Source organism: Ranitomeya imitator, chromosome 2 (assembly GCF_032444005.1).
Source record: "Ranitomeya imitator isolate aRanImi1 chromosome 2, aRanImi1.pri, whole genome shotgun sequence".
In the NCBI taxonomy this organism is placed as follows: Eukaryota; Metazoa; Chordata; class Amphibia; order Anura; family Dendrobatidae; genus Ranitomeya; species Ranitomeya imitator.
In genome coordinates, this window is record NC_091283.1 from 150,715,100 (window position 1) to 150,741,307 (window position 26,208).

The following is a 26,208-nucleotide window of genomic DNA, read 5'->3' on the forward strand; positions in this document are numbered from 1 at the left end:
GGATTGGAAATCTATGTCTGTGTCCGGCTGGGGTTGTCAGGGGGTACATGGTGATGTTCCATTGCTGTCAATTTCGCCTTCCACTCCTTCTGAAGTCCCTGAGTTTTTGTCAGATTACCGGGATGTATTTGAAGAGCCCAAATCCGGTGCCTTACCTCCTCATAGGGATTGCGATTGTGCTATTAATTTGATTCCTGGTAGTAAGTTTCCTAAGGGCCGACTGTTTAATTTATCTGTGCCAGAGCACGCCGCTATGCGGAGTTATATAAAGGAATCCTTGGAGAAAGGTCATATTCGCCCGTCGTCATCACCGTTGGGAGCAGGGTTCTTTTTTTGTGGCCAAGAAGGATGGCTCTTTGAGACCTTGTATTGATTACCTCCTTCTTAATAAGATTACAGTCAAATTTCAGTACCCTTTGCCGCTGCTGTCTGATTTGTTTGCTCGGATTAAGGGGGCTCGTTGGTTCACCAAGATAGATCTTCGAGGGGCGTATAATCTTGTGCGAATTAAACAGGGCGATGAATAGAAAACAGCATTTAATACGCCCGAGGGCCATTTTGAGTACCTGGTTATGCCATTCGGGCTTTCTAATGCTCCATCTGTGTTTCAGTCCTTTATGCATGACATCTTCCGAGAGTACCTGGATAGATTCATGATTGTATATTTGGATGATATTTTGGTCTTTTCGGATGATTGGGAGTCTCATGTGAAGCAGATCAGAATGGTGTTCCAGGTCCTTCGTGCGAATTCCTTGTTTGTGAAGGGGTCGAAATGTCTCTTTGGGGTTCAGAAGGTTTCATTTTTGGGTTTCATTTTTTCCCCTTCTACTATCCAGATGGACCCTGTTAAAGTTCAGGCCATTTATGATTGGACTCAGCCGACATCTGTGAAGAGCCTGCAGAAGTTCCTGGGCTTTGCTAATTTTTACCGTCGCTTCATCGCTAATTTTTCTAGTGTTGCTAAACCATTGACTGATTTGACCAAGAAAGGTGCTGATGTGGTCAATTGGTCCTCGGCGGCTGTAGAGGCTTTTCAGGAGTTGAAGCGTCGTTTTTCTTCTGCCCCTGTGTTGTGCCAGCCAGATGTTTTGCTCCCGTTTCAGGTTGAGGTTGATGCTTCTGAGATTGGAGCAGGGGCTGTTTTGTCGCAAAGAAGTTCTGATGGCTCGGTGATGAAACCATGTGCCTTCTTTTCTAGAAAGTTCTCGCCTGCTGAGCGCAATTATGATGTTGGCAATAGAGAGTTGTTGGCCATGAAGTGGGCATTCGAGGAGTGGCGACAATGGCTTGAAGGAGCCAAGCATCGCGTGGTGGTCTTGACGGATCACAAGAATTTGACTTATCTCGAGTCTGCCAAACGGTTGAATCCTAGACAGGCTCGATGGTCGCTGTTTTTCTCCCGTTTTGATTTTGTGGTTTCGTACCTTCCGGGCTCTAAGAATGTGAAGGCTGATGCCCTGTCAAGGAGTTTTGTGCCTGACTCTCCGGGTGTTCCTGAGCCGGCGGTTATTCTCAAAGAGGGGGTAATTTTGTCTGCCATCTCCCCTGATTTGCGGCGTGTGCTGCAGAAGTTTCAGGCTGATAGACCTGACCGTTGTCCAGCGGAGAAACTGTTTGTCCCTGATAGATGGACTAGTAGAGTTATCTCTGAGGTTCATTGTTCGGTGTTGGCGGGTCATCCTGGAATCTTTGGTACCAGAGATTTGGTGGCTAGATCCTTTTGGTGGCCTTCTTTGTCACGGGATGTGCGTTCTTTTGTGCAGTCCTGTGGGACTTGTGCTCGGGCTAAGCCCTGCTGTTCTCGTGCCAGTGGCTTGCTTTTGCCCTTGCCGGCCCGAAGAGGCCCTGGACGCATATTTCCATGGATTTTATTTCAGATCTCCCTGTCTCTCAAAGGATGTCGGTCATTTGGGTGGTTTGTGATTGCTTCTCTAAGATGGTTCATTTGGTACCCTTGTCTAAATTGCCTTCTTCCTCTGATTTGGTGCCATTGTTTTTCCAGCATGTGGTTCGTTTGCATGGCATTCCGAAGAACATCGTCTCGGACAGAGGTTCCCAGTTTGTTTCGAGGTTTTGGCGGTCCTTTTGTGCTAAGATGGGCATTGATTTGTCTTTTTCTTCGGCTTTCCATCCTCAGACAAATGGCCAAACCGAACAAACTAATCAGACTTTGGAGACATATCTGAGATGCTTTGTTTCTGCTGATCAGGCTGATTGGGTGTCCTTCTTGCCTTTGGCTGAGTTCGCCCTTAATAATCGGGCCAGCTCGGCTACTTTGGTTTCGCCTTTTTTCTGTAATTCTGGTTTCCATCCTCGTTTCTCTTCAGGGCAGGTTGAGCCTTCGGACTGTCCTGGTGTGGATACGGTGGTGGACAGGTTGCAGCAGATTTGGACTCATGTGGTGGACAATTTGACATTGTCCCAGGAGAAGGCTCAACGTTTCGCTAACCGCCGGCGCTGTGTTGGTCCCCGACTTCGTGTTGGGGATTTAGTTTGGCTGTCATCTCGTCATGTTCCTATGAAGGTTTCCTCTCCTAAGTTTAAGCCTCGTTTCATTGGTCCGTATAAGATTTCTGAGGTTCTCAATCCTGTGTCATTTCGTTTGGCCCTTCCAGCTTCTTTTGCCATCCATAATGTGTTCCATAGGTCGTTATTGCGGAGATACGTGACGCCTATGGTTCCCTCCGTTGATCCTCCTGCCCTGGTGTTGGTCGAGGGGGAGTTGGAGTATGTGGTGGAGAAGATTTTGGATTCTCGTATTTCGAGACGGAAACTCCAGTACCTGGTCAAGTGGAAGGGTTATGGCCAGGAAGATAATTCCTGGGTTTTTGCCTCTGATGTTCATGCTGCCGATCTAGTTCGTGCCTTTCATTTGGCTCATCCTGATCGGCCTGGGGGCTCTGGTGAGGGTTCGGTGACCCCTCCTCAAGGGGGGGGGGGGTACTGTTGTGAATTCTGTTTTCGAACTCCCTTCTGTGGTCATGAATGGTACTTCGGCGAGTTCTGTCCATGGACTCCCTCTGGTGGCTGTGAGTGGAGCTGCTGCTTCTGAGGTTCCTTCCACAGGTGACGTAGTTTATTCTTTGGCTGGCTGTTCTATTTAATTCCACTCAGATCGTTACTCCATGCCAGCTGTCAATGTTCTTGTACTGGTTCAGTTCGCTCTTGGATCTTTCTGGTGACCTGTCTACTCCAGCAGAAGCTAAGTCCCTGCTAGTTATTATTTGTTCATTGTTTCCTTGTCTGGTTGGCTATCATGATTTTGCCTTGCTAGCTGGAAGCTCTGGGATGCAGAGTGGCACCTCCGCACCGTGAGTCGGTGCGGAGGTCTTTTTGCACACTCTGCGTGGTCTTTTATAGTTTTTTGTGCTGACCGCAAAGATACCTTTCCTATCCTCAGTCTGTTTAGTAAGTCTGGCCTCCCTTTGCTGAAACCTGTTTCATTTCTGTGTTTGTGACTTTCATCTTAACTCACAGTCAATATATGTGGGGGACTGCCTTTTCCTTTGGGGAATTTTTCTGAGGCAAGGTAGGCTTTATTTTCTATCTTTAGGGCTAGTTAGCTCTTAGGCTGTGAATAGGCGTCTAGGTCGTGTTAGGTACGCTCCACGGCTATTTCTAGTTGTGTGATAGGACTAGGGGTTGCGGTCAGCAGAGCTCCCACTTCCCAGAGCTTGTCCTGTGTGAGTTTAACCATCAGTTCGTTCCGGGTGCTCCTAACCACCAGGTCCATAACACTAACCCATGCTGACTCTGGTTAATCCCTTCATTATTATTCAGGTACTTACATACATGTTGTTTAATAATTTGTTCAAAGATCTTTCCTGGTATGGAAGTCAGACTCGCCGGCCTATAGTTCCCTGGGTCCACCTTCTTCCCCTTTTTGAAGATAGGAACAACATTTGCTCTTCTCCAGTCTTCTGGGACTTCTGTTCTAACTGGTTAGTGCCAGTTAGTTTCATGGATTGCATCCATGGTCTGGATAGGATAGTATAGGCCTAGTATTGTGTTGAATATTTCTGATTGGAGAAGGCTGTCAATGTTAGGAATCCTATTTTAGACATTGGAATAATGCAGGTTCACTTTAGTGATGGATTGCACTTCTCTATCTGGTGTCTGATTGGCAAATCTGGGTTTAGTGAATGTTAGGAGAACGTTACCCGCCTGGCTGCATTATGCTCGCTGTAAAGTTTGCTATAGCCTTGTTATCAGGGGTCGGCCTCAGCTCATTAGTTCCAGTGATGGGGAATCTTAATCTTCCGCACAAGACATTGTGGACAATTGTAGCTTCAGCTTTTTGGAAACAGTTTGGGGAAGGCCCTGTTCTCCATGACTGTGCCCAGAGCACAAGCTCCATATAGGCACAGGCCGCACAGAGTCTGGACCTCAGGCAATCCAAGTATGGAGATTGTGAGCCCGGCCTCCCCCAACATCAGGGTCTGAACTCACAAATGCTCTTCTGAATGAAGGGGCAAAATTCCCCACAGACGCCTCCCGGATCTTGTAAAGAAAATCCTTCCCAGAAAGGCGGGAGCTGTTATATCCGCAGGGGGGAAGACTCCATATTAATGTTTATGGATATAGAATTGGAGGTCAGAAAAGCTCCTAAAGGTGGATGTTAGGGGGCAGATAGTTTTCTCCATGTAATGCATCTATCTTACCGTCTAGTCTCCTCTATTCTATGTCCTCCGTCTGGCGAGCTGCATATTATTGATGATGTTAATGTGTTTAGCATAATCTGGCGTTTCCCTTTGCCGGCGCACACCTCTGCTTTCACGGTACATTTGTCAGCTGCCAGGAATATTGTAGATTGTGACAACCCTATTCATTCCCTATTCATTCAGATGAGATCATTAGATGAACTCGCCGCTCTGTCGTTTCTGCGGTTCAATATAGTGTTTACGCCAATGATATTAGAAATGACCGATCACGCTGCTCCTGGTGACACGTAAATGTCATCTGCCGCTTGTGGAAACCTCTGAACATGCAGATTTACTCGACGAAGATGGGAATGTGCTTTGTATTCATCTTCTTAGCGGGAATTGCCTGTGAACCAGAGAGAACGAGCTGTCAATGTAATGTAGTGGCATGGCTCAGTCACATGCGTCCCATTGTCCCGCTTCTATACAGTCTGCTGCCAGATCCAGGACTTGTGGGTTTATTTCAGAAATCACTAACCATTCACTGATTAGCAAAGGTCTGGCTACTAGATTAAGTTTGGGCTAGCCGACCTTGAGTTACTTCAACTGACTTTCTCGTGGTGAAAGCCAATAGATATGTCTCTGATGTCTATTTCCTTTTATTTCTACAGCGCAGAACAGCTGGATGGCAGAAAAGACCAAGTAATGAAACATTGGGTGGCAAACATGTCACAGATACCTTCCCTACCCTCTCACAATCTGGTATCAGTCTCATAGTGTATCACTTCTGTCATCTGTGACCTCAGGAGCTCAAAATCTCTTATAGTGTATCTCTCCCATCATCTCTGACCTCAGGAGCTTCCACTATAGTCCCATCTGATATGCAGTGGTAGAGATTTAGTTCATGTTAGATTTTCACAAGTCATCGCTCCTTTGACTCCTGGCTTCCTGCTCGCTGAGGGTTGGTACACTCCTGATTGATTGACAGTTTGGATTAGCAGGGTTGTCGCGCCGTTGACCTTGGTGTGCGCTCTTTGGTACTACAAGTAAAAAACGGTTTGCTTCTGCAGCATGGGAGAAAAAACTGGATCCTGCAATCTGGCGAGTTTCAGAGCTGCGCTTCCAAGCTCTATAGCATAGAACCTGCCAGCACAACCTCCTTTGCTAGGAAACTATTCACCACTGATAGACTGAATAGCTGGCGGGTAACCTAGGTAAACTGTAGCGTTAAGAAGGAAATTGCAAAGTTTATTATTTTTACCAGTACTTCTCAATTTTACCCATTAAGGAGCCTGAGAATAACCCTTTAAAGGGTTGCCTACTACTTGGACAATCCCTTCTAAAGTACTGAAACACACAGCTGCCGTTCCTGACCCCGACGTCATTTGAGTGCTGCAACTCTCTCTTAGGCTACTTTCACACTCGCGTCGGTATGCGGCCGTCGCAAAGCGTCGGCGCGACGTACCGACGGACGTTGTGCGAATTCGGCACAACGTGGGCAGCGGATGCAGTTTTTCAACGCATCCGCTGCCCATTCTAAGTCCCAGAGAGGAGGGGGCGGAGTTCCAGCCACGCATGGGCGGTAGGAAAAGGCGGATCAGACGTTCGAGAAAACGTTACATTGAACATCTTTTTTCGTGACATCAGTCCGCCAAAACACGACGCATCCAGTGCACGACGCAGTGCTTTTTACCTGCGGAATTCTCAAAACAGGTGTGGAAATATCCGCAGAGGTTCCATCTACGTGTGCACATACCCTAAGCCTCTGAATGTAAAGCAGCATTTTCATTCACTGACAGCAAGCAGGAATATAGAAAAACTCTCTTATGAAGTTTATTAGAAAGGTGCAGAGCATTTCACTCCTATATCCACTATGCACGCCGGAGGAATGATCTTCTCCATAGTCCGTTTCTCGTCATTATTTTTTCATGTTGGGCGAGAAGCTGTTCCATTGTGATAACGTGCGCTCGCCGAGATGCCGAATCAATATCCTGCACAGACTGAGACGCCGGCGGGCTCCGCTGACATATGGGCAGCTTCCACTTTCTTCTTGCATACATTGTGGAATTAAGGCATTAATAAGGGAACGCTAAACCCAGTGTCCATCACATCCTGGTTTGCAGTGCAGCTGAATGCAATCTGATGCTTTCTGTTATCAGCCATTTCAGACATTCGCCTATGACAAATTAGGGGTGACACTGACTATAACCCCCCCTGCCCCAATACACACTGACTAATGTCAGACGATATTATCAGGAAATATTGATCATGCATGTACAATTTTGGACTGTGGATCGTATTGTCTCCTGGAGACAAGTCACCGCCAGACATGTCTGATGACAGCTTTCAGCCACATAAGTGTATGAAAAAGATGCTGGAAATACTGTACGGCCAATAGCCATCTAATGTGTATGGCGGCTGTAACGGCCTTCAGAGTGGCGAGGGCCAGAACCTCCCTCCATGGTGAGTGCCGTAACTGTATGGGTCACTGCTTCGTATAGAATCCAAGAAAACCCTCTGTACGGAGACAGGGCGGCCGCTCCCACAGCCCCGTGCAGCTGGAAGTTGTGCATGAGGCCTAACTTCTGTGATGTACACAATGGCCCACATTTACTGAAGGTTGTGGGGACAGAAGGGGGTGAGCTTTTACCTCAGGATCATGAGCTACTTCCAAGTCATGTGTCTGACATTGCTGCAGACTGTAGGGATCGTAGTCCTTAGGACAAATAACAGATGACCATATACATTTGCCTCTTTTACCGGACACCTTGTCCTACATGCGACCGCTTTCCAGAACCATCACTTACGTCCACCCTCCCTCATAGATCCCCATTCACGCGTCAGTATGCGTCCAGTGATTTTTCATCAGTGTTTGAGTGGAGCATACAAAGAAAAACTATAATTGAAAGCTTGACCCCTGTTCTGTATTTTGGAGACACTCCTGGCTATAGCATACATATACCGACATGTGAATGAGGCCATAATGACACTCGGTCAGCACCGTCACCCGGCCGCCCCTGTACGTCTTCCTCCTTCACTTCGGTGTCTCTGGGAAAAGCTTCTGTGGGCGGCAGAATTAAATAAACAGCTTTCTGTGAGCTGAACCTGAACCGATTCTCTGAAACAATGGGACTCGCTGAAATTAAAACCTGTCAAAAGATTAATTGGCGAGCGCTTTGGAGACTGTCAGTTTGCTGGCTTTTAATCTCCCCGGTGGCTCGGGCAGGGTCACCTTGTTATCTAGCGCCTGACATAGATTCCCTTTGCCATGAAATCTTCACAGCACCGAACTGCTTTTGGGCGACCGTGACTTACCGCCCTCTGGAAGGTTGAGGATGAGGCTGACCCCACTAAATGGAAATCCCCAGTTCATCCTCTTCCAATCTTACATGGGTTTCTGGGAAAGCTGGGTGATGATTATAATGAGGGGTGCTGCCCATTCTATTTTTGCTGTAGCCGCCGTCACATTTTTTCTCGGATTGACGCATCGCCGTTTTGAAATTTCCCGTTGCTTTTTCGCAGTGTCTCTCTGATAGCACAAATATTAGCTCTTCTGATTAAGGGCTTTGGTGTGAGGAGTCCGGTTTCTGACACTTGAAATACTCCAGTGTAATGCACAGAGTCGTAATTATTACTTTCTCCAAGTTTGAGCACCACCATCTAAGCTGTCACTCCGCAGAGATAATGAGCTTGGCGGTCTGCAGGACAATACCGTCTGGCAGCGGAGGAGACTCGGACAAGGCTCTTGTGGGGAGCGGGAAGCAGTGTGAATTCCGCACACGCCTCATCCTCACCCCCTCCATCCTGCAGCTACCAGCTGATTGATATTCTGCCCACATTAAATTCTGTAATCAAACAGCAATGTTAGTAGCCTGGGGTTAGACAAAGCAGAGGACCCTCGGAACGACTCCAAGGCCAGAGCCTTCATCAGAGGACTGCTCCTGCCGGAGACTGCAAGGAGAATACTGAGTATATACATGATATACAGTGTATTGGGGGGCACATAAACTGATGACTTACGGCATCATTACTTATTTATGTGGAGGCTGAAGAGTAAAAAATCAATCACAGCCCGTCTGCAGGGGGTTGGATCAGATTAGCTTCTTCCACCCAGTATCGGAGATTTACAGGTGGGCGCTATTGGATGGGCATGCACCCAGGGTGGTCTGTAACCGGTTGCTCTCCATCCATTGCGATACTACAACTCTCAGCATGCTCTGACCCTCATAGTGAAGGGACACAATGAGTTGTCTTCATTCCACGAGACATCTTTGTACGTCCACTTATAATCTGCCAGGGCCGCGGCCCATTGAATGCACTTAATAATAACACCTCCAAGGTGACTTTACTATCACTGTGTCTCCAACGCTGTATACCGGGAAAAGCGAAGCATCGGCGTCCTCCCACCTGAAAACCATTTAACTGCAGGAATCTAATGGGAAAACGCACTGGTTGCTGCATCTCAGGCTTGTATAATCGCAATGCCGCCTGGAAACCATCAGTGCCCTGAATGTCAGCTGGGATAGCGAAGTCAGATCTGTTATCTGAAAGGCGATCACACCACGGTCTGCATCTTATGAGATATATGATGAATGGCGCACAGTGATGTCAGGACCAATAACCTGAGCGATCAGTCCTATCTGATGGAAATCTGATGCATCCAACAATGAGAGCAAGAAATTTATATGTGGCTGAATTTTTTTTGTTATAAAGCATCAGCGTGTTGTGATTGGATTATAACTCTCATCATCATTGCCTTGTCAGAATAACTGCTCGGATGATGGACATGTTCAGATCATCTTTCCTGGCTTTAATAAAATTTGCGTCACTATTTTTGGAAGAAAACAGCCACGTTAAATCTAGCACACTGCCATTAACTCTTTACTTGCTCAAGGATGTAGGTAAAGGCTCCTGGTCCCTGGTACAAAAATTCAGCTTGGATCCCCCCACCCTGCCTGCACAAATTTCTGGTACCCGGCTGCTGCCAACCTGTAATTTTCAGCTGCATCCCTCAGTCTGAGTTACCCGTCAATGCTGCTTAGTCCTCACTGATGCGGATTCCAGCTTTTCTGAGTTGAACATTTAGGTGTTCCCCCAATCATTGTCACAAAAAAAAATGAATATAAGAAATTTCAGATAACCAACCACTATTTCCTCACTCCCATATTATAGTAATGCCTGGCAGATATTGATTGCTTCATGGTAAAAGTGTCCCTGAGCGTTGGTGTGGTGAAGTGGGCTGTCAGGCGTGTCTGGTGGAGAGCAAAGGGATTGCCAGTCCGAACTGACATGGCGGCTTCTTATCAACCTGTCGATATCGGCTGACATTTGTCTATTGTGCCTTGGGGCCTTTTTCCCATTTCCACCTCAGATACAGTGATAATGTAGCAGTTGTTACCTGCAGTCCTATGTAAGCCCACGCGTAACACACCATACTACAAACTCTTCCAGTACAACGCTGCGTTACCGCTTCGGCTGATGGTGGAGCGACCTGTAATATAACGCTTCATCAGTGGCCGGCGAATGCGGCAGACAAGCTCTTAGCTAAGCCGCTGATTTCTCTTCCTTCAGCTCTGAAAGTAATTGCATAAGCACAAAGCTTGATTTACCTTGATTAGTGCAGCACTTTCTACAAGTGTTTTAATTTGTTTTAGCTCCAATACGTCGAGGCTCGGCCAAAGTAGTCGCTCGAGAGGTTGTTGGTGGGGGGGAGCGTCTGCGAGCGGAGGGGGCCCAGAAGTTTAGGATGAAGATCATTCCATTGCTGAAGGGCGTCCTTTATCTGACACAGATATAATAAGTTAAAAGCGTCGCCGACGACGATAATCTGTAGATTAATTTAAATTAATGGATTCATCCTCTTCCAAATGAATTCCAAGCAAATCCCAGAGCTGCTATTGTGCCACATTAAAAATATCCAGCGGATTTTACCGCCAGGACGACATCTGAACATTAAAGAGCATTTCCCCCCTAAAATCTCCAAATCCCCAGAAAATATAAGTCCTGGTGTCTGATAGTATTCCCGTAAGCGGATATGGACCGGAGTGACACTAGTAATGCCGCCATTACTGCCACCACCAGGGTCTCTTCTGCTCCTGACTAGTAAATCTCCTGGTGCCCTGGGAGTATACAGGATATATACCTGTAGGCACAAAAGCCTGACCGAGCAGTATGACATCCTTGTGCCAGGTTTTATAGCCGCCATATTGGCTGCCAACCTCTGAAACGCTGGACAGACGCTTCGTCTTCTGATGGGTGGCCTGTGATCGCCCCCAGGTGATTCTGTAGACACATCCATAGAGTACGAGCCGTGCGTATGTGTGTGGGACCATACCGCGATATTATCAGCTCGGCGCCATCATTAATGGTGGCGTTTCGCACACTCAGCCTTGTACATGAAATGGAGGCTGTGATCATCTTGGCATCTGCTTCATTTTCCAGGTTGTCACCCAACCTTCACCTTGGCTATTATGACTTTGTATATTTCAGACGTTGCCTTACTCTCTAGTCACATCCAGAGCTGCATACTGATTTCTGCTAGTTTTAGTAGTGGCGGACTGAGCGTGGTCTAGGTCCCTACGAGCAGCCATAGTTCTCATACACTGGATAAGCGCTTTCCACAGCATTTTGTTTTTTTTTCACAGACAATGGGCTTGTGTTATAATGCATCTGATGTAGGGATCGCGGGTATCAGCTGGCCATGGACCCTGGGCTCTGCCCTAATGCTGGAATGGTCAGTGCCCCATACTGTTACCCCACTGCTGCCGGACTTCTGTACAGCGGCTGCACTGCCGTCTTTCATTATGGGAGATGTAGTGTTCTCACCCAGGCCGTCGGGATGTTTTTCTGTTTTTTTTTTCATTAATATAAACTGGAGAAAATAAAGGACGATTCACTGAAGCCCCTCAATCTCTTGTGCAGCGCTGCGCCTTTAAGACAGTTTTTCTTCTCTACAAGTACTTGAAACTTGGAACCTTTAGGATAAATAATACCACGATCGTCATAGCAACCACCAATTAAATTGAAAGGGAAAAAAAGTAGGCGTTGTATCCAGCATGCAGGATAAAGAGCGAGCGCAAAATTACAGCTTTATTAGAGGGAAAAGGAGATTTTTTTTTTCTTATTTTCAAAATTCTGATGCTTTGAACAATCCGCTGGGTATTTACGGAGTCTCCACCAAAATCCCACTATGGAGAACCAGTTATTAAAGAGAATTAGTGGGAACATAATGGTAAAAATCCATCCGTTGTCTCCCCACAGGTCTCTGCCACATTTACTCTGGACTGTGGGGTCACATTAATGGCAACAATACAATGCCTGAAAAACTCAACTTTAGCCCCATGTACAGACTGCAGGGAATGGCCAGTATACACCCAATATCCCCCAAGTACCCGCTCACATCCAGAGCTGCAACAACATCACGTCTAATACCCGGTCACATTCAGAGCTGCAACAACATCACGTCTAATACCCGGTCACATCCAGAGCTGCAGCAGCATCACGTCTAATAACCAGTCACATCCAGAGCTGCAACAACATCACGTCTAATACCCGGTCACATCCAGAGCTGCATTCACATCACGTCTTAATATCTGGTCACATCCAGAGCTGCAACAACATCACGTCTGATACCCGGTCACATCCAGAGCTGCAACATCACATCTAATATCTGGTTACATCCAGAGCTACAACAACATCACATCTAATACCCGGTCACATCCAAAGCTGCATTCACATCACGTCTAATACCCACTCACAACCAGAGCTGCATTCACGTCACGTGTAATTACCAGACTTGATCTGCCCTGATGAAGCTATACTTGATAGCAACAAGCGTTGGGTTCTGGTGGGGTTAGGCTCCTCTGTGGGTACAGTATATTGTTACTGCTTCATTTTGTTTCAATTTGCTCCCTTGCAGCAATTCTCCACTGATCAGATATCTCAGGCAGAAGACAGCTCTATTAGCATTGCATGTGTGTTACAATTTCCCATCTATGTCTTTACCATAGAAGCATCAGGGCTATTTATACTATTATGATTATTGTATTTTGTTTGACACCTCACATGTCTTTTGCAGGGTTTCTTTAATATATCAAACATTTATCGATAATCCATTAAGAGACAAAAAAAAGCTTTTGGGTATATTATCCATCATCTGCACATTATCTCTAGCCCTGCTCATTCAGGATTTACGTGCTTTATCCTTCATACACTATAATCCTTACTTACCTGTCATGTGGTAGTCTTACTGTGATGAACTGTGAAGATCCTTCACTTGCCCTCCTGTCTCCGATTCCTCGAAGAAAAGACTGAAACCATCTCCTACAGGATAATACCCACAGATGAGCCCTCTCTTTCCAGAGGATCGCAATATTGATCTTAATGAAGATATACACAACGAATACCCCACAGGGTTGACCATACTCAAGCCTCCTAATCTCCTCGTATGGTAAGTAACCTCCCTCTTGATCAGGTTCAGTCTATTCCCCTATAAGGGTACCGTCACACAGTGCCATTTCGATCGCTACGACGGTACGATTCGTGACGTTCCAGCGATATCCATACGATATCGCTGTGTCTGACACGAAGCAGCGATCAGGGATCCTGCTGCGAATCGTATGTCGTAGCAGATCGTTTGGAACTTTCTTTCGTCGCTGGATCTCCCGCTGTCATCGCTAGATCGGTGTGTGTGACACCGATCTAGCGATGCGTTCGCTTGTAACCAGGGTAAACATCGGGTTACTAAGCGCAGGACCGCGCTTAGTAACCCGATGTTTACCCTGGTTACCAGCGTAAATAAAAACAAACAGCACATACTTACATTCCGGTGTCTGTCCCTTGCCGTCTGCTTCCCGCATTCAGTGACTGCCGGCCGTAAAGTGAAAGCAGACGTCACCGCTGTGCTGTGCTTTCACTTTACGGCCGGCAGTCACTGAGTGCGGGAAGCAGACGGCAAGGGACCTGACGGACACCGGAATGTAAGTATGTGCTGTTTGTTTTTTTTTACGCTGGTAACCAGGGTAAACATCGGGTTACTAAGCGCGGTCCTGCGCTTAGTAACCCGATGTTTACCCTGGTTACCCGGGGACCTCGGCATCGTTGGTCGCTGGAGAGCTGTCTGTGTGACAGCTCCCCAGCGACCACACTACGACTTACCAACGATCACGGCCAGGTCGTATCGCTGGTCGTGATCGTAGGTAAATCGTATAGTGTGACGGTACCCTAACAGTTGGAAGAACAAACAGTAGACCCAAGTCCAGAGACGCTCTGGCAAGATGCACACACTGCCCAGATAAATCAGTAAAGGAAGCAGGTAAGTTTTTATCAGGTTTTCCCTTTTACTTAGGGTCAAAGACCCTATTGTTTCACCTTCTGAGTGGTGATCTCTAGCTTGCTGTCCGAAGTTTGGGGTAATCCCTCTGGCTAAATTCAATGCCAAGGACTTTTGCAGAGACTTTAGGTCCTGGAAGGGTGTCCAGGAGAACAAAACCAGGATCACCTCCTCGCAGCCAGAGACTCTCAAACTTATCCCGGATGCCTCCAAGGAGCAATCTACCTCTGACATCAGTCACCCTGCCTCCTCATGAGAGGAAACAAAATCAGTGATATCATCAGTCTACGCCACCACCCTCAGAGTGGCTTCCGGTGATTCCTGGTCCATCACGATCCTGCCCAACGGTCCATGTTCCACTCTCCTAAACAGTGGGTCAATCGTGAACACGTACAGTAGTAGGCTAGAGGGACAACCCTGGCAAACACCAGACCCAACCTCAAAAGAGCTGCCAATCCAACTACTCACAAGCAGGAAACTTTCCGCCCCACTGTACAAGGTCTTAAGCCAATCAACAACCCACCCAGCAGCCAATACCTCAGAAAGACAGACCAGTGGTAAATAAGCCAAACGCTTTTGCCTGGCCCAACATGGACAGCCTGTGCCCCTTCCAGTGACAAGCCCTAGCCTGCTCCACTGCCTCTCAGATACAGAGCACAGCACTAAGTCTCTAAGGCCCAATGCTGGGCCTCTGAAAGGAGTTGGGGTGCAAATTTCACCAACTGATTAAACAGAACCTTTGCCAAAACCTTCCGGTGTGCATTAAGAAGTGCTATGGGACGCCAATTCTCAGTGGATGATGGGTTCTTACCCTTTGATAAGGGCAGACCTCCTCATTGACTTTGGCAGAGTGCCTGAGGAAAGACAATCGTTGAATACCTCAGTCAAGAGGGAAACCAGGGCATCCTTAAAGGTCTTACAGAATTCAAATGTTAAGTAGTGATGAGCGAGTATACTCGTTGCTCGGGTTTTCCCGAACACGCTCGGGTGACATCCGAGTATTTGTTATTGCTCGGAGATATAGTTTTCATCGCTTCAGTTGCATGATTTACGGCTTCCAGATACGCTAAATACATGTGGGAATTCCCTAACAAACAGGCATTCCTCACATGTATTCAGCGTATCTGGAAGCAGTAAATCATGCAGCTGAGTCTATGACAAATTTTATCTCCGAGCAATAACAAATACTCGGAGGTCACCCGAGCGTGCTCTGGAAAACCCGAGCAACGAGTACACTCGCTCATCAATAATGTTAAGCCATCTGGACCAGGCTTTGGGACAAGTCTGTCAATCGCCAAGTTAACTTCCTCTTTCTGATCATCTCTGTCAAAACGTCGAGGGATCTACCCCTGGTTCAGCGACAGCCCAATCAAGATCCCACTTACCAAAGAGGTGAGAGTAGAAGGATCTGACAACCTACAAGATCCCTCATCTGGATCTTTTCAGGAACCCTGCAGTGTCAACCAGTCCTGTAAATACTTTACTATTCACTGACATCTTGCAGTTTCTGTAAGTTCGAACAAGCAGTACTTCACATAATCCCTCTCAAAAATCAAAGATACATGTGTATCATACTGACACCACATTAGCAAAGATTTCACTCCGATGATCTCCTCACGGCTACCTCCAGTTGAGACAAGATGCTCGAGTTTCCTCCTCTGGCCCTGATACAGGTGGTACCTGTCTAGATTCCTGAAGCTCAAGAGCTGGCGGAAAAATCTCAGCAACCTTTTCTTGAACATCTCCTACTGCTCTTACTACTACAAACATCCAGTAAAGGTACCTGGTTCTGAAGAAAATCCTCAAATGATAGTCTTATCTCCACTTCTTCCAAGAGAGACGAATTGAGCCTCCCCAAAAGCCTCTTCCCATCAGGGGTGTCTCTGTAACATTCAGAGAAAACAAAATCAAACAGTGGTTGGAGAACTCCACCTCAACAAAAGACAGTCCTTTAAAGAAAACCTGTCTATTTGGACCTACAGTTACCTCTAAGGTGGATCCTTCGTGCCCTGAGGTGTGTTGGATGTGGACATCCAATAGGTGAGCCTCACTGGCTATACTATTAAGGGTGACGCTATCATAAGTCATCTGGTCTCTGGAACCTCCTCTACCCCGGGTCCTTGAGACAGTGTTGAAGTCCCCTCGAAAGACAACCTGCCGACTCGATAAAAGGTAGGGCTTCATCCTTATAAAGAGACCCTTCTAGTCCCACTTAGATTGCGGACCATAAATGTTAATGAGCTAGAGCTCCTGTCCCTTCATGAGAAGAAAGAGACTCGTCACCCTCTGTAAGCCCAGCCGGAACCTCAACCTCTGCCTCCTCATCAAAGGAGGAGATGTTCTCAAGGGCTTGGAAAGACCAACCAGAGGAGAGTCAGTTTTACCTTCCCTTAGGTACCTTGGTTAGAGCAGGAGATGTTTTATCTCCCTTCTTTCTCTTTTGGTGATGAGCTTATGCTTGTCCCTTAGCCATTGCTTATTATCCTCATCCATACTTTCATCATGGGTGGATTCCGAGGAAGTGGCGCTTTCCTCCCTGTCGATATTCCAGACATCCTCATCCAACTCCTCATCCCTAAGGGCCTCAGCAGCAAGACTTGCATTCAGGACAGTGGCTGCCCCAGTAGCCAGGGGTTTGCCCACCTCCCTGTCCTGTTTGCGCTTGTCTAGACGCCTCAGCGGGGCAGGCATCTTTTTATTGCTTTTCCTCCCTGACTTATCAGCTCCGTCATCTCTGCTAGTCCCTTCCCCAGCAAAATCAGCTTCACAGCTTTGTCCCACTGGTTTCACAACTGCAATAGCGAAGGAGTGAGGACAACGGCTGAATAGGTGACCTAACTCACCACACAGTTGGCACCTAATCTCCACAAAAGATGCCGACATCCACACACAATGCACATTTATGCACAGTGCAGTGTGGGGTCTCTGCACTTGTGACAGAGCTTCGGTTGCCCTTGGTAGAAGACCAGGATACGATCCCTACCCAGAAAGGTAGATGATGGAATGTAGGCAACCGTACCACCTGAGCGCTTATGTTTTACCGTAAATGTCCAGGTCCCTGTCCAGATACCGAACTTGTCTCGGTTTTTCTTTTGGCATCTCCATCACCTCTCTATATTGACCAAGCCAGGTCATGTCATAACAAGAAAGTGACTCGTTACAAGTCATCACGGTCCCTTTCTTGTCTTGGTTTTGGCAATATACTGTCTAAACGACAAAGTCTAGCCAGCCAGGCTCATTTTTTTCCCCAACTCATAATTCGACCAGAAGAGCTCAAGCGTTTCTGGCTGAACAAAGCTAACATCAAACTCGGGCATAAAATTGGGATGTATGAAGGCATAGATGTCAGTCGCATTAAAGCCCATCCTCAGCAGGAGCTGCACCACCTTAGACCTTGGAGCCCAACTTCATTCTTCTCAATTTGGATCCCTCCAATATATGCCTAAACAGAAAATCGCTGATACCTCATTTGATCAATGCGGCTAAAATTACCATTGCACGGCATTGGAAAGATGCTGAAGCCCCTACATGTAAAGAATGGTTAAAAGAAACAAATCAAACAGGCATATACGAAAAGCTTAGACTATCACACTCCAAAAATGATTGACTCCTGGACCCTGTGGTTAAATACATCAGAGAAACCTCCAGGACAAACAATCTATACTCCTTAAAACATACCTATTTACAATATTATCACTTCTTCATGTCTATCTCAAAATCGAATGTTTATACCCACATTTGAAAGACTGAGCCTTCTAACTACTTAATCAACATCATCACTCTGAACAGGACACCTCGGAACCCTTTATCTACCCTTCTTTCCCTTGTTCCAATCTCCCAATTCTCCCTAAGTTTTCACCTACACTCCCTTTACCCCCCCACTTCCCATTATAGTTAGATGACTTTGTGATTTTCTGAAAATAACAACTGGTTATGCAAATAGTAACCTTTATTTTACGTCACAAAAAAAAAAGATGTTATGTTCTTTTGTTTTCCTTGCTTGTTAAAAAATACTTTAAATAATTTATTAAAAAAAAAGATATGCAGATGAGCACACTCCTGCCCGCACAAGTAGAATTGCCCATCAGAAGCCCGTACAGTAGATGTCTCGGCTGACCCCGCTGCCAATTCTGCTCTAATAACTGTGATTTTTGAGGTGAACGGCACCTGAGGGGAATTAGCAGAGTCTCCTTCCTGACAACCACTCCTGACAACAGCACGTATACATCAGACTTCATCCTTAGCCACCACCGTGCAAGATTAATGGCTGGATAATGACGCAGTAATGAACCTGGCTGATTCCGGCAGCAAGGAATTCATGGAATTGTCATGAAGATGGGAGGCCAGAGCGAGAAGAAGGGACCGGCCCTGGGACTGCGTGGGGCCACACATACCCTCCATACCAAGCTCCCCAACACTGTTACATTCTAACATTGTGTCTCTTACTGACAGCAGCCGGCATTTGTCAGGCCCCTTATGGTTATGGCACAGGTATCAGAACGGCAGCTACACTGGTGCATCATGGGGCATAAAGTAAAAAACTAAAGTATTTCATCTTTATTCAGAGGCAGTTTCTATTTGTTGGAGACTTTTACCTCCATGACCTCTCGACAGTAAACTTCTGCCACGTTTTACCACCCTTTGAATTTCCCTCTGGTCTGAAGTTGCGTGCTGTCTGTCAATGAGGGGCTTTTTTTAAGCATTACTTTAGGCTGGGCCGGTAACAACATCACATCCAATGATTGTCTATGGGATCCCGATGTAATCTATGGAGACCCCAGCAGTGGCAAGAATCTTGTTGGCATTTTGGGTGCAGGTCACATTCCACGATACCAGTAATATGTGTCAATGTGCTTTCGGCCGGCATCTTTTTTACAGACAAATTTCCGGTCCAAAATAGCCACACAATTGTTTTTGCACCTGCTGACACGGAGGGCAAGATGTGGTCCCATACAACCTACATTGCAGTCAAGGTCGGATTTAGGCCAGTTTCACACGTCAGTGGCTCCGGTACGTGAGGTGACAGTTTCCTCACGTACCGGAGCCACTGACACACGTAGACACATTCAAATCAATCCATCTGTGCAGATGTCATTGATTTTTTGCGGACTGTGTCTCCGTGTGCCAAACATGGAGACATGTCAGTGTTCGTGGGAGCGCACGGATTACACGGACCCATTAAAGTCAATGGGTCCGTGTAAAATACGTACCGCACACGGACGTTGTCCGTGTGCAGTCCGTGTGCCGTGCAGGAGACAGCGCTACAGTAAGCGCTGTCCCCCACACTGGTGCTGAAGCTGCGATTCATATCTTCTCTGCAGCAGCGTTTGCTGTAAAGAAGATATGAATAATCCTTTTTTTGTTGTTTCTCGTGTTTAAAATAAAGGTCCATGCTGTTCTTAAAATACTCACCCGGCTCCCTCGCTGGTTGGCGCTGCTTCCTGTCCTGGCCGCACCGTCTACTGTATGAGCGGTCACGTGGGGCCGCTCATTTACAGTGATGTATATGCGGCTCCACCCCTATGGGAGGTGGAGTCGCATATTCATGACTGTAATCGGCGGCCCCATGTGATCGCTCATACAGTAGAAGGTGCGGCGAGGACAGGAAGCAGCGCCAGCTAGCGAGGGAGCCGGGTGAGTATTTTAAGAACAGCGGGCGGGCGCACAGGGGGTGGGAGGGGGGTGGGGACATGGACCTTTATTTTAAACATGAGAAACAAAAAAAAAAAAAAGGATTATTCATATCTTCTTTACAGCAAACGCTGCTGCAGAGAAGATATGAATCGCGGCTTCAGCACCAGATGCAGGGGACAGCGCTAAACTTTAGCGCTGTCTCCTGCACGGTGCGTGTGGTACCCAGTGGGCACACGGGCGGCATACGTGTGCCGCACGTGTGCCACACTGATGTGCCACAGAAACGCACGGGCACACGGACACGGATAATTCCGGTACCGGAATTATCTGGACGTGTGGGACTGCCCTTAGACAAAGTGGAGCCCCAGGCAAAAGTTTGAAGTAGGACCCTTAATGCTCACATATTGCACCATCTCACACAAACCTTTCTTGTTTTCTGGCTTCTTTACACCGCCTGTTGAAGAATGATGGGGACAGAACGATCGGTAGTAGATAAATCTGTCCCCATACAGTATCATATAAGTAGCACATCTGCTGTTTACATCGGCACATGTATACAGAGCACACATGTATACAGAACACACATGTATACAGAGCACATACATACACGTCTTCACATTTATTATATACTAGATGGTTGCCCGATGCGATCGCTTCGGGAGGGCGGTAATGTCACGATGGGGGCAGGCATGCGGCGCTGTTGTTGCGTAATGGCATCCTGTGATAATCTAATGACTTACATCAGGGGACTCATGTGCTTGACGCCTACACTTATATGCATTGTTTTTGTCCCAGCGATTCTGTTGCTCTTCAAGAGTCTCAGTTGCCCTTTGTTGTCTTCGACATTGTGCCTTTGCTGCTTTCCTTTCATTGTCATTGGCGTACTTTTTAGGAGGAGCCATGTTGGCGTTGATATTTGCTTTTTAAAGGGGTTTCCAACGAACAAAAGTTCCTTTTAAAAATTGTCTGTGTCTGACCGTGTACCAAACATACCACAGCTCCTGAGCAGGAAGCAAAAGACAATACTGACATTACAGCAGGAGAAAGCAGAGGATACATTTTGTGAGGTAAAATATTTTTTGAAAACAGTCAATGAAACATTTTACCTCACAAAATGAATCCACTGTGATCCCCTGCTGCAATGTCAGTATTGTCTTTTGCTTCCTCCCCTGCCGAGGAGATGTGGTATGCTCCGTACACGGTCAGACACAGTCAATTTTTAACCCCTTCATGACCTTGGGATTTTCCGTTTTTCCGTGTTCATTTTTCGCTCCCCTCCTTCCCAGATCCGTAACTTTTTTATTTTTCCGTCAATATGGCCATTTGAGGGCTTATTTTTTGTGAAACAAGTTGTACTTTTGAACATATCATTGGTTTTAGCATGTCGTGTACTAGAAAACTGGAAAAGAATTCCAAGTGCGGTGAAATTGCAAAAAAAAGTGCAATCCCACACTTGTTTTTTGTTTGGCTTTTTTGCTAGGTTCACTAAATGCTAAAACTGACCTGCCGTTATGATTCTCCAGGTATTTACAAGTTCATAGACACCTATCATGTCTAGGTTATTTTTTATCTAAGTGGTGAAAAAAATTCCAAACTTTGCTAAAAAAAAAAAAAAAAAAATCGCCATTTTCCGACACCAATAGCGTCTCCATTTTTCATGATCTGGAGTCGGTTGATCGCTTATTTTTTGCATGCCGAGCTGACGTTTTTAATGATACCATTTTGGTGCATATACGTTCTTTTGATCGCCTGTTATTGCATTTTAATGCAATGTCGTGGTGACCAAAAAAACGTAATTCTGGCGTTTCCAATTTTTTTCTCTCTACGCCGTTTAGCGATCAGGTTAATCCTTTTTTTTTATTGATAGATCGGGCGATTCTGAACGCGGCGATACTAAATATGTGTAGGTTTGATTTTTTTTATTGATTTATTTTGCATGGGGTGAAAGGGGGGTGATTTAAACTTTTATATTTTTTTCACATTTTTTCATCAGATTGCTGCTATGTAACTGAATTGCAGGTGTGCTATGAGTGCCGACCACAGGGTGGCGCTCACAGCTAGCCAGGATCAGTAACCATAGAGGTCTCAAGGACCTCTATGGTTACTATGCATCATGTGACGGGGTCGGCGATGCGCTCATTTCCGGCCGGATGCGCCGGTTAAATGCCGCTGTCAGCGGCATTTAACTAGTTAATAGCGGCGGGTGAATCGCGATTTCACCCGCCGCTATTGCGGGCACATGTCAGCTGTTCAAAACAGCTGACTTGTTCCGGCTTTGATGCGAGCTCACCGCCAGAGCCCTGCATCAAAGGGGGGTATCTGACCATGGACGTAGTATCCTGTCCGAGGTCAGAAAGGGGTTAAAATGAACTTTCGTTCATGGGAAAACCGCTTTAATGTGACCGGCTTCCTCTGCCTGTAGACACGTCGCGCATCTGCTGCGGGGATCAGCCGAATGATTCACTGCGCCTGTGCATAATTCACAGCAGTAAATAAGAATGCCCCCATCTTTGTGCAGACAGATAGCGGCGGTCACATTAAAACTGCGCATGTACTCCTCCTGTACAAAGATGGCGGCAGTCAGTGAATCATTTGGCTAATCCCGGCGGCGGGTGGTTCCCTACTGTGTTCCGCTGGTGGTACCGCGCAGGAGGCTGTGAGAGTGTGAGTGGTGCGTACGGCGTAAAGTGTGTGTGTGGTGCCATGGTGCTCATACACTCTAGGTCCATACTCTCTAGGCTCAACCACACAGACAGACACTCACGTCCATTCTCATCATTGCCAAGATCTCAGTGCCGAGATCTACATCTGCGCATGCCATTTTCCTGGAGTCCACCGCATAGTAAACCATGTAAGTGCGGGGGCTCTGGGCTTTCACAAAATGTCAGCAGAGCCCTCGCGCCACCGAACACTGGCAGCGGCACACATTCGAAGACTCCCTCATCCCAGCCTGCAGCAACGCTCCACTCTTGCCTCCTCAAGCAGCGACCCTGGGACCCTGCTCCACCGCATCCGGTAAGATGTATCCGCATTATAAGACGCACCTCCATTTCCACCCCAAATTTGGGGGGGGGGGGGAAAGTGCGTCTTCTAATCCGAAAAATACGGAACTTTATATTTTTGCTAGATCAGACTTTTACGAACACAGCAATACCAAGTATGTGTATTTTTTTTTTTATTTTCTTCAATTATTTTAATGATATTATTTGTGTAGCTCCTTCTGTAGATGCTGGAGGTCCACAAGAGGGTGGGGACCCTGGGCAATTGCCCAGTTTGCTGGCCATGACTGCAGTCTAGAAAGGCAAAACCACAAGTGTGTTGGATATTTCCCTCGCTCTTTTGGGGGTACAGTTTGTTCCCATTGACTAACATGAGGTGCGGTGTGGAAAGTTGAAACTGCAGTCTTCATATCACTATGTGGCCGCAGCATTAAGACGGGATAGTCGCTAATGAGCGTGTTCCTCGAGTGATCGGATTGCGTAAAAACTTGTAAAAAAACACAATTGCATTTTTTAAGTGCAGATTCCCAACAATTCTGCATTGAAAAATTGTGCAGCAAATTGGCCTCAAAAACACAAAAGCCGTTATCAATGTTGACTGCTAGTGCAGCATTTTTGTGCATGGGAACACGGCCTACATGTGTGGCCCACACAGGAGCACACTGACTCATGGAGCAGGACCAGGTCAGGACTGGTTTTCAGTCTCTGAATGTGAAGGAGACTGGGACCAGTGACTTGGAATCTGCTGGGCGCTGAAATGTCCGTATGTTACACACTGCCTGTTACTTGGTGACGAAATTCTGACCCAGGGTCTTTGCCTCTCATAAAACTAAGTGTGATTGCTGCGGCTTCCAGCATCCTATTCCGACTCATTGTCAGGTTCATTACCAGGTACCATGGAGGCCAGGACAGATGGCACTGGTACCCGTCCAGTAAAGGATGCCAGTCTCCCTGGTAGCTGCTGATAAACTCAAAAATCTCTTTCAAAGTAAAACTTGATGACGCAGGCTGCTATTTGCATGAGATTACTTGGAGATTTAGTCTTCTGGGAGCTGTGCGGCTCTTACAAGTGGCTCTCAGTCATTAATATTCATTACAAGGAGCCGGCCTTTTGAAAACCAGCTCTGTTCAATGCAGCAGAAAACAGAAAGGCTGAGATTTGAGGACAGAAAACCCGGAAAGAAATCTTTTTTGCATTTTGATATGTGTATTTCAATTGTCAGGCTATATCCCCCGATGAGCATTTGGTGAGTTTTTTAAGCTGCATATTTTCAAAAAATGCAAGTAACCTATTTTACTTAATGGGTGCAGAAAATCTGCAACATCAGAAACTCCCCAAAATCTCATTGTGGGAACATAGCCTTGAGACACAAGGAGGGAAGACGCCTGAGGCTGCCGTCACACTCGCAGTATTTGGTCAGTATTTTACCTTAGTATTTGGAAGCCAAAACCAGGAGTGGGTGATAAATACAGAAGTGGTGCATATGTTTCTATTATACTTTTCCTCTAATTGTTCCACTCCTGGTTTTGGCTACAAATACTGATGTAAAATACTGACCAAATACTGCTAGTGTGACCGTAGCCTGGCACTGTGGGCGCTGCACTTAATGCTGCTGCATCTGTTTGCTCTGAGTGCTTTGCATTTCTCATGGCTTGTACTAGAGGATTAGGCTCATTTTCATTTTTTGCCTTTTATTTAGATCCATAAGAAGTAGTTTTTTTGAAGAGCGCTCAGACTAATGTACTTCAGTGAGCACGCCAGGTGATCCTGGAGCACGGACAGAGGCGCACTTATCGGAACCAAACACCTGCTGCGTTCCACAGACCTAATTCCATTATGCGTTGGCCGCTAACCAGATACTAGTGAATTTGGGAGTCTCTGAAGTTTCATCTCTTTCCCTTTCTATCTCTTCCCCTTCCAAACATATGAACTGATCTTCTATTCCTTTGTTAACATCCCCCCAAAATAAAAAAAAACATAAATGTGAGCTTGTCGCCATAAAAGGCTGTTTTTCATCTGCCTTTAAGGGACAAGAAAAAGGATGACAACCACTGTCACAGCTCCTATGAGGGTTGTCACCCAGCTTGTCAAGACTTGGGTCAGTGGTCTCCAACCTGCGGCTCTCCCGCAAAAATGCACAATCCAGCATGCCCTGAAAGCCTTTGCCTGTCGGGTTATGCTGGGAGTTGTGGTTGTGCAGTAGCTGTAGCACCACAGGTTGGAGACAGAGGCTGTCGGAGCATGCTGGGAGTTGTGGTTGTGCAGTAGCTGTAGCACCACAGGTTGGAGACAGAGGCTGTCGGAGCATGCTGGGAGTTGTGGTTTTGCAGTAGCTGTAGCATCACAGGTTGGAGACAGAGGCTGTCGGAGCATGCTGGGAGTTGTGGTTGTGCAGTAGCTGTAGCACCATTGGGTTGGACACAGAGGCTGTCGGAGCATGCTGGGAGTTGCTCTCCTGTCAGGACACCAGTGCCGCTATGGCTACGTTCACATTTGCGTTGTTGTGTGTTGCGTCAGCGACACAACGCACAACGCATGCAAAAACGCATTGTTTTGTGACGCATGCGTCCATTTTTGGCCGATTTTGGACGCAAAAAAAAAATGCTACTTGCTGCGTCCTCTGCGCCCTGACACTTGCGCCAAAAAAGACGCATGCGTCACAAAACACAAGACAACGCATGTCCATGCGCCCCCATGTTAAATATAGGGGCGCATGCGTCACCGCGGTTGCGCCCGACGCACCGCAAATGTGAACGTAGCCTATGGACAGTTCAGTCTGGAGTTTGGCTTTGAAGCTTCATCAGTCGCTCAGTATAAAGAGCAGAAACCTGTAATTTGTCCCAATTACCATCTCGCTACCTGTCTGCTTTCTTCTCCCCTGGTTCCCAGTGTCGTCAATGTATCCTTTGTCCACGTCCCTCCTGTCCTGCGGGTAAGATGTCAGGGTCATGCAGGGATAACACCTGGTGCTGAGGAACATGTGCTTGTAAAGAGGAATGGCAGGTTTCCTGCCACTTCTAGACGTGTATGTAGAAAAGCCGCGGAGACACCATCACGTGTTTCTCAACGCAAGCAATAAATAGCCAGGTCTTTCACCGGGAAGGAAAAACCACGGGAAGGGCAGCATCCAAAAAGGAAAACCACCTATGCCAAAACATGGTATCCATCCACAGACAGCTGTTTCGGGGTATTTGCCCCTCATCAGTGTGGAGTAGGAAACTGGCTATTAGGAGCAGTGCCTGGTAAAAGGACTTTTCTACATGCATTTGCATATTTCCCATAAGGGATGGGGGCAGTGTTCTGGATCACTGCGTTGAGAAACACGTGATGGTGTCTCCGCGGTGTTGGATGTTTTGATCTCCCCGAGGTCATTCATCCTTATGTTTATACTTCTAGACGTGTGACCTGTGGAGAAGCGCTGCGGCCTTTCCTTCTGTGATGTAGGGTTGGGAGAACGGTGTGCAGTGTACATTCGCTGTTTGCTCCGGGAATGGCCCTTGACATCCAGTCATGATCCATAAACAGTATAGAGAATATTTTCAGCTTTTCGAGTCCACCAGGGTCTGGCCTATAAGCTACAATAGAGTCCTCCCTCTCCAGGGT

At 46.8% G+C, this 26,208-nt stretch overlaps 1 protein-coding gene across 1 annotated transcript in view; it reads left to right on the forward strand.

The window, feature by feature from the left end:
- DIPK1B (divergent protein kinase domain 1B) overlaps positions 1-26,208 on the forward strand; it is a 162,131-nt gene that overhangs the window by 128,145 nt on the left and 7,778 nt on the right. The window lies entirely within an intron of this gene.